This window comes from Scardinius erythrophthalmus (genome assembly GCF_964197995.2).
Source record: "Scardinius erythrophthalmus genome assembly, chromosome: 13".
Taxonomy (NCBI): domain Eukaryota; kingdom Metazoa; phylum Chordata; class Actinopteri; order Cypriniformes; family Leuciscidae; genus Scardinius; species Scardinius erythrophthalmus.
The window spans coordinates 37,814,044-37,820,279 of NC_138233.1; the positions used below are offsets into that span (position 1 = coordinate 37,814,044).

At 36.2% G+C, this 6,236-nt stretch overlaps 1 long non-coding RNA gene across 2 annotated transcripts; it reads left to right on the forward strand.

The window, feature by feature from the left end:
* Positions 1–1,534: 1,534 nt before the first annotated feature.
* Positions 1,535–5,577, forward strand: LOC308700445. Of its 2 annotated transcripts, XR_014031310.1 has the most exons (6): positions 1,535–2,489; positions 2,671–2,735; positions 3,007–3,062; positions 3,415–3,495; positions 3,932–4,042; positions 4,590–5,577. It is a non-coding gene; the product is annotated as an uncharacterized lncRNA (long non-coding RNA). The 2 variants fall into 2 exon arrangements; XR_014031309.1 differs by having other exon boundaries at positions 1,535–3,062; positions 3,455–3,495.
* The last annotated feature ends 659 nt before the right edge of the window (positions 5,578–6,236 follow it).

The following is a 6,236-nucleotide window of genomic DNA, read 5'->3' on the forward strand; positions in this document are numbered from 1 at the left end:
CGGAGGGAGGGTTGATGTAATGGTGCGTTCAAGTCATCTCGTATAGATCGTATTTACGAGTTGAACGCACTTGAACGCCACCACAATGTCGTAAATACCAGTGGGGAGCTCGGGATTTTCTCTAAGCTCCGATCTTTACGAGTTGGGGGCGTGTCAGTGATTAACATGGCGGAATACACAATATGTAAAGGTATTTAGCTGTGATATTGTCATGCTTTTCTATTAACAGCTCAGTTAGCTAATCGCCAACACAGAATATGATAGTATTATAATATAACAATGCAACATGTAACGATGTGTTGGCAGTGACTTCATAAATTAATTAAAAACATAAAAATACAAAGTACACCTGTTGTACATTTCTTTGTTCTTCATTTTCTAGAACAAGAGTTTAAGAACCTTACTGTATTTTTGTGTAATTAATTAAGAGAAAGTACTCCGCCATTTTGCTCCGACGAAAGTGACTTGAACGCACATGCCGTTATAAGCACGACTTCCCACCTCGTACGTAGGTACGTACGAACTTCCCAGGAGGACTTGAACGCACCATAAATGTATGGGTTAGTTACGTATAAAACCCGGGGAGTATCTCGTTGTAGTCCCATTCCAGTCGTTTTTGTAGGCATTAAACTTCCTGATTTTTAAAAGACGATATCTCCGCTTACGTTGAACTTTCAGCACAGCAACTTTGCAGATACTGTTCATGCACCAACAGCAACATTACACAGTATTTAAAATGAAAAAAGTGAAATAGCAATCAACCACTCCTTTAATATAACAGCATTTTAAATATGAATACAGGCACATTTCTGCCAAAAAAGTTTGTTTTAATAAAGTTAATTCAAGTTAGCGTCAATATGTTGGGAATATCAGCGCTGTTTCATCTGGCTTTTTACAAGCTTAAATCACATAGTCATTTGTGGGTTTATAACAGAGAGAGAGAATTCTGCGCTGAATTGAAATGCTTCTCAGTGGATCGTGCAGCTCTGTCTAATAATGTTCGCGTGATCGAGATCAGCCCGCACACACTGTATTGTCCGCGATCGCTGTTTTTTGGGCCGAGCTGATAATGCGCTGCTCAGATCAAACAACTTTTGTTCCGCTTTTTGAGCGTTTGCCATTTGATCCCAGCAAACACAGAACGTTCCCCTAACGTTCCCGTTTGGTTCCCATTTGGTTATTTTTTTGGGAACCAAACAAGAACGTTCTGGGAACGTTCCCTGTAGGTTATTTTTAGGATCTTTGTTTATAACATTAAGGGAACGTTCCCAGAACGTTCCCTGTAGGTTATTTTTAGGTTTAAATTTATAACCTAAAGAGAACGTTCTGGGAACATTCCCTGTAGGTTATTTTTTGGATATATTTTTATAACTTTAAGGGAACGTTCCCAGAACGTTCCCTGTAGGTTATTTTTAGGTTTAAATTTATAACCTAAAGAGAACGTTCTGGGAACATTCCCTGTAGGTTATTTTTAGGATCTATTTTTATAACTTTAAGGGAACGTTCCCAGAACGTTCCCTGTAGGTTATTTTTAGGTTTAAATTTATAACCTAAAGAGAACGTTCTGGGAACGTTCCCTGCAGGTTGTTATTTAATAACCTAAAGAGAACCTTCCCAGAACGTTCCCTGCAGGTTATTTTTAGGTTTAATTTTTATAACCTAAAGAGAACCTTCCCAGAACGTTTCCTTGCAGGTTTTAGGTTTTATTTGTATAACCTAAAGAGAACGTTCTGGGAACGTTCTCTGCAGGTTATTATTTTAATATCACTTAGCCTACTATTAACAGGCAGATTACCAACTGACAACGTCGTCAGTACGGTCCCCTAAGGTTATAAGATAACCAACAACGTTCAGATCTATTCGCAATAACTTTTTATTAATGATATTTTAAATTATGTTATATTTTAATTCTATATGTTTATTTAAATGCTGCATGACTTTGAAGTGTTTTAATGCGCATGCGCGTGATCAAACACTGGAGCACGTGCGCTGCTCGAGAGCAGATGGAAACGTCATCGACAACTGACAAACAACAAAACTCCCGTCTCTCGCTGTTGGTTTCACTGCTTTCAGGTAAGTTTAGACAACAAAATCTCACAAATAATACACACAAACGCCCCTGACACATTTCTTACGTGTAATTGACACGCTTCTGTTAAATATTTATTTTAAAGAAATGGTTTTATGTCTTTGAAAAAGTCCGTTAGCATCTACGCTAGCTAACCGGTTTCAAAAGACAACGTTAGGCCTAAGTTACGTTAAGTTGAGGTCTTATTTATGAAAGTTTGGGTTTTTAAACACATATTTAGTGTAGATAACAGTTTTTGATAGTTTTGCTGGTAATTTGTCAATGGGAAGTAAGCTAATTTATTTAGGCTAACCAAAAAGAATGCACTGTATTGTTAACTTAATCAGTGACGTTACTTACCAATATTGCTAAAATGTGATTTCAGAATAGCGAGAGAAAAAATAAAACTCTACAACAAGGGGTGAGTTATTGTTTAATCATGATGATAATTCCATATGCATTTATTTCACAATATATTATCTTAAGATTTGTATATATTTATCTTTTCTGCATTTCACCTCTGTTCTAGCTTGGTTCCTTGTAATAAACCTATCACATGTAATATTTTTGGCTCTGTGACAAACAGCATGTTATGTTCCTAGATCATCATGCTGTGATGGCCTGCTGCACTCCCTGTCCAAGAAAATCTCTATGAACCATATGACTAGTAAGCAAAACCACCTCAAACATGCAGTGCACTGCTGTCCAAAGGTTTGGGGTCTGTAAGATTTATGCTTTTGAAATAAGTCTCACATTTTAAAATCATTAACCCCAAGTTTTTTCAGTGAGATTGTCCTTGAGAAGCCTGTAAGCTAAATAATCAGCTAAATAATAGGCGACTAATACAATATTATAATGGTCATAGTTATAATAATTCATTTAACTATTATGATAACATGATATCCTGATGATTACTATATTTTATTTTATTTCTTTAGGTCTGTTTTGAATTATGTTGGCCAATGAGACTGACAACATACTGTCCAACTCAAAGGTATTTATGTATTTTTTTATTTTTTTTTATTGATCAATACTGAAATTCTTTGTACTTTTAAATGCGGTTCAGGGGGTCGACAACTTTAGGCAGTTATTTTTCACAGATTTATTTATTTAATGTTTATTTGACAGGGACAAATGCATAGAACATTGCTTTATAAAAAATACAAAGTAGATGCCATGCATACAGGTTTATAGCCATGACTAATTTGCAACCCCTAGATATCTTGGGCAGCTGTGGCTCATACTCTTAGCCTTTAAAAATGTTTGAATTGATATCCCCAATGCAATATCAGGGGGTAAATATATCATTAGAGTTCTTAAAGTTATGGCTTTGCTCTTGTTACCAGATGAGATAAAATCCCTATTGTTTGGCCCTGTATTCTTCAGGACAAGACCTTGATGCCATCCACAGTCAGTAGATGAAGAAGGTGAGTTTAGCCGAATTCAGTTCTCTTTCACTTTTTTTTTTTAGCTTAAACAGACACGTGCACGCAAAATGAAGTCAAAATGGCGAGTTTCCTCTTGTCTTGTGTTTTAAACAGAAAGAAAACGGATGCGTGTCATTTATATTAGTTCTGCGCATTCGTCTTAAAGGGACAGCAGCCTAACGTACCCGCAGCTGCTTGTGTCGCCAATGGTGATCAAACATCAAAAGAGAGAATGACTTGTAGCTTTAGCAAAGATACATTAATTTTATAGTTATTTTATTTTTACACTGAAGACTTATTTTACATTTTGATAAATCAATTTCTGTACCTGATAAGTTAGATTTAACTGAAAAACATAATGCACTGCTTATTTCAACTGTGTTTTTCTTCTATTGTATTTATCTATGCTTGTTATCTATTGTAATTTTCTATGCAGGTTCACTCCTCTACAAAATCCCCCCAATAGAGGTTATGCGGAGCGCCCAGCGGTTGAACCGGAAAGAGGTCTAAGCATTTCCGCTTTTCACTTCCGTACACATCTGCAGCGGTAGGTGATCTCTGAGTTTACTGTTAATTTTTGCTTATTACACTAAAATTCTTACTTCTGTTTTAATTAAAATGTCACGAAGGCTAAAATATCAGAAAAGGGAACATCCGAACAGCAGTTTTTGTTGTGTGCCGGTCTGCTCTATGTCGGGGAAAATGAGTAGTACAAATAGGTTCTGTACTCATAAAGTGACGTCAACATCAGCAGTAGCATTCGCCGTCAGGCAAGTGTTATTTAAATAAACTCCTGATGTACTTACAAACTTTCCAATGCCTCGTTTAATGAGTACAGAACCTATTTGTACTACTGTAGTAGTTTGGTACCATTCTGGGCATTATTAGTGGTGTAATTTACCAGATACAAACCTGGAGCCGTTAGCGCATGCACTAAACCATACGGCTGATATCTCTAAATAAACTCTAAATTTTTCAATATTGTGCAGCACTAATATTGAGCATATCTTAAAGTGAACCTGGAATGATAATTTGTGATACCAGATGAGATGTATGTATGATAGATTTTGAACTGTACTATTTTTTTATTTCAGGTTTTCTGGGATCCCAGCGGAAGGCATCAAGGCATCAGATGTTGGCCTGGACAGATGCACCTGTAAACTACACCGACCTTTGCTTTTGCATGGATGGCTGATTATTACCATGTTCTGTGAGGGTTTCATTATAGCAAAACTGAGCACCTGTGACAGTGGAATTTGTAGGTGTAAAGTCACAGAGATTAAAAAAAAAAAAATTGATAGCAGTTTCAAACTTTTTTTCACTTTCTTTCTCATAAACAACACAGCAGTTACAGGTTTTCAAATTCTTCATTGGAGGTGAGACTTATACATAAAAGGTAGAGCGAATTCGCAGGTCAGAGTTCACTAGACTTAAATATTATTTTCTCTGTTTTTTATTTGACTTCAGAGAGAGAGGCTTAATATGGGTATCCTTACCCCTATATAAAACATTCCTTTTTTGATTTGTAGTCTGAAATAATAAATAGTGCAATATAAATAAATGCAATGTAGTGTTTTGAAATATATAAATTTTTCTATACACATTGATGCTGAAATATCTGAATAAATACATGATACCAGCAGCGCTCGTGCTCATATCTCCTACAGCTTGTGATCCCAATTGTGATCCACAATCCCACCTCACTCTTTTCATTTGCTCCAGATGAATATTAATGCCATTACAGGGCTTGAATTTTGGCATGGGATTGTGTGTCCATGTAACGCGTTGTCTTTTAATTTTCTTGTTAAATTTGCAGATGGTGTTGGGAGTTTAAATGTTTTGAGCGGAGTGAAGATTGGCACATTCATGTATATTGTATATAAATGAATACTTTTTCAACTTTATAGCCAAAGTTATAGGCTACAGTTTGCAAAAAGATCGTTTTAATTAAAATGTTTGTGCAGTTTTATTTGAAATATTTTCATGTTTGAAATATTAAATGTAAATTACTGTTCCTGAATACATTTTGCTAACGCTGTTTTTAATGACTTATTTTAGGTTGATAATTAAACAATGAATAAACAAAAACATGGATTGTGTGCTGATTTATTTATTTAATACAAACTGATTGATTTACTTATTAGTGATAGTTTCTGTAAATTCAATTTATTGTAATAATATATTCATAGGATTCTTAAGTGTTTGAACAATAAACTATGTAGAATATGTTGTTTGTAGACCTACAATTTGTGTACAGGCATATCAGGATGTGTAGACGTTAGGAGAACGTTCCGGGAACGTTCTGGGAACCTTTCGGCAACGTTCCGGGAACGTTCCCCTAACCTTCCGGGAACGTTACGAGAACCTTGCGGGAACCTTTCGGGAACGTTCTGGGAACCTTTCGGGAACGTTCCGGGAACGTTCCGGGAACGTTCCCCTAACCTATAGGGAACGTTCTATTAACGTAAAGAAAACTTTCCTGGCTAACCAATAGGGAACGTTCTTGGGAACGTTCTGGGAACGTTCTGGGAACCAAAAACTAACGTTCCCAGAACGTTCCCAGAACGTTAAATTGTTAGCTGGGATGTTTCTCATACGCAAACGACAGCGTATAATCAAAGAGAGTTGGGTAATTTTGTAGAGGCAAACGTTCAAATTAGTGTTGCTTTCGTCAACGAAAATTATGACGAAATATTGTCGTCAACGAACCGTTATCACCTGACGAAAACGAGACGAGACTA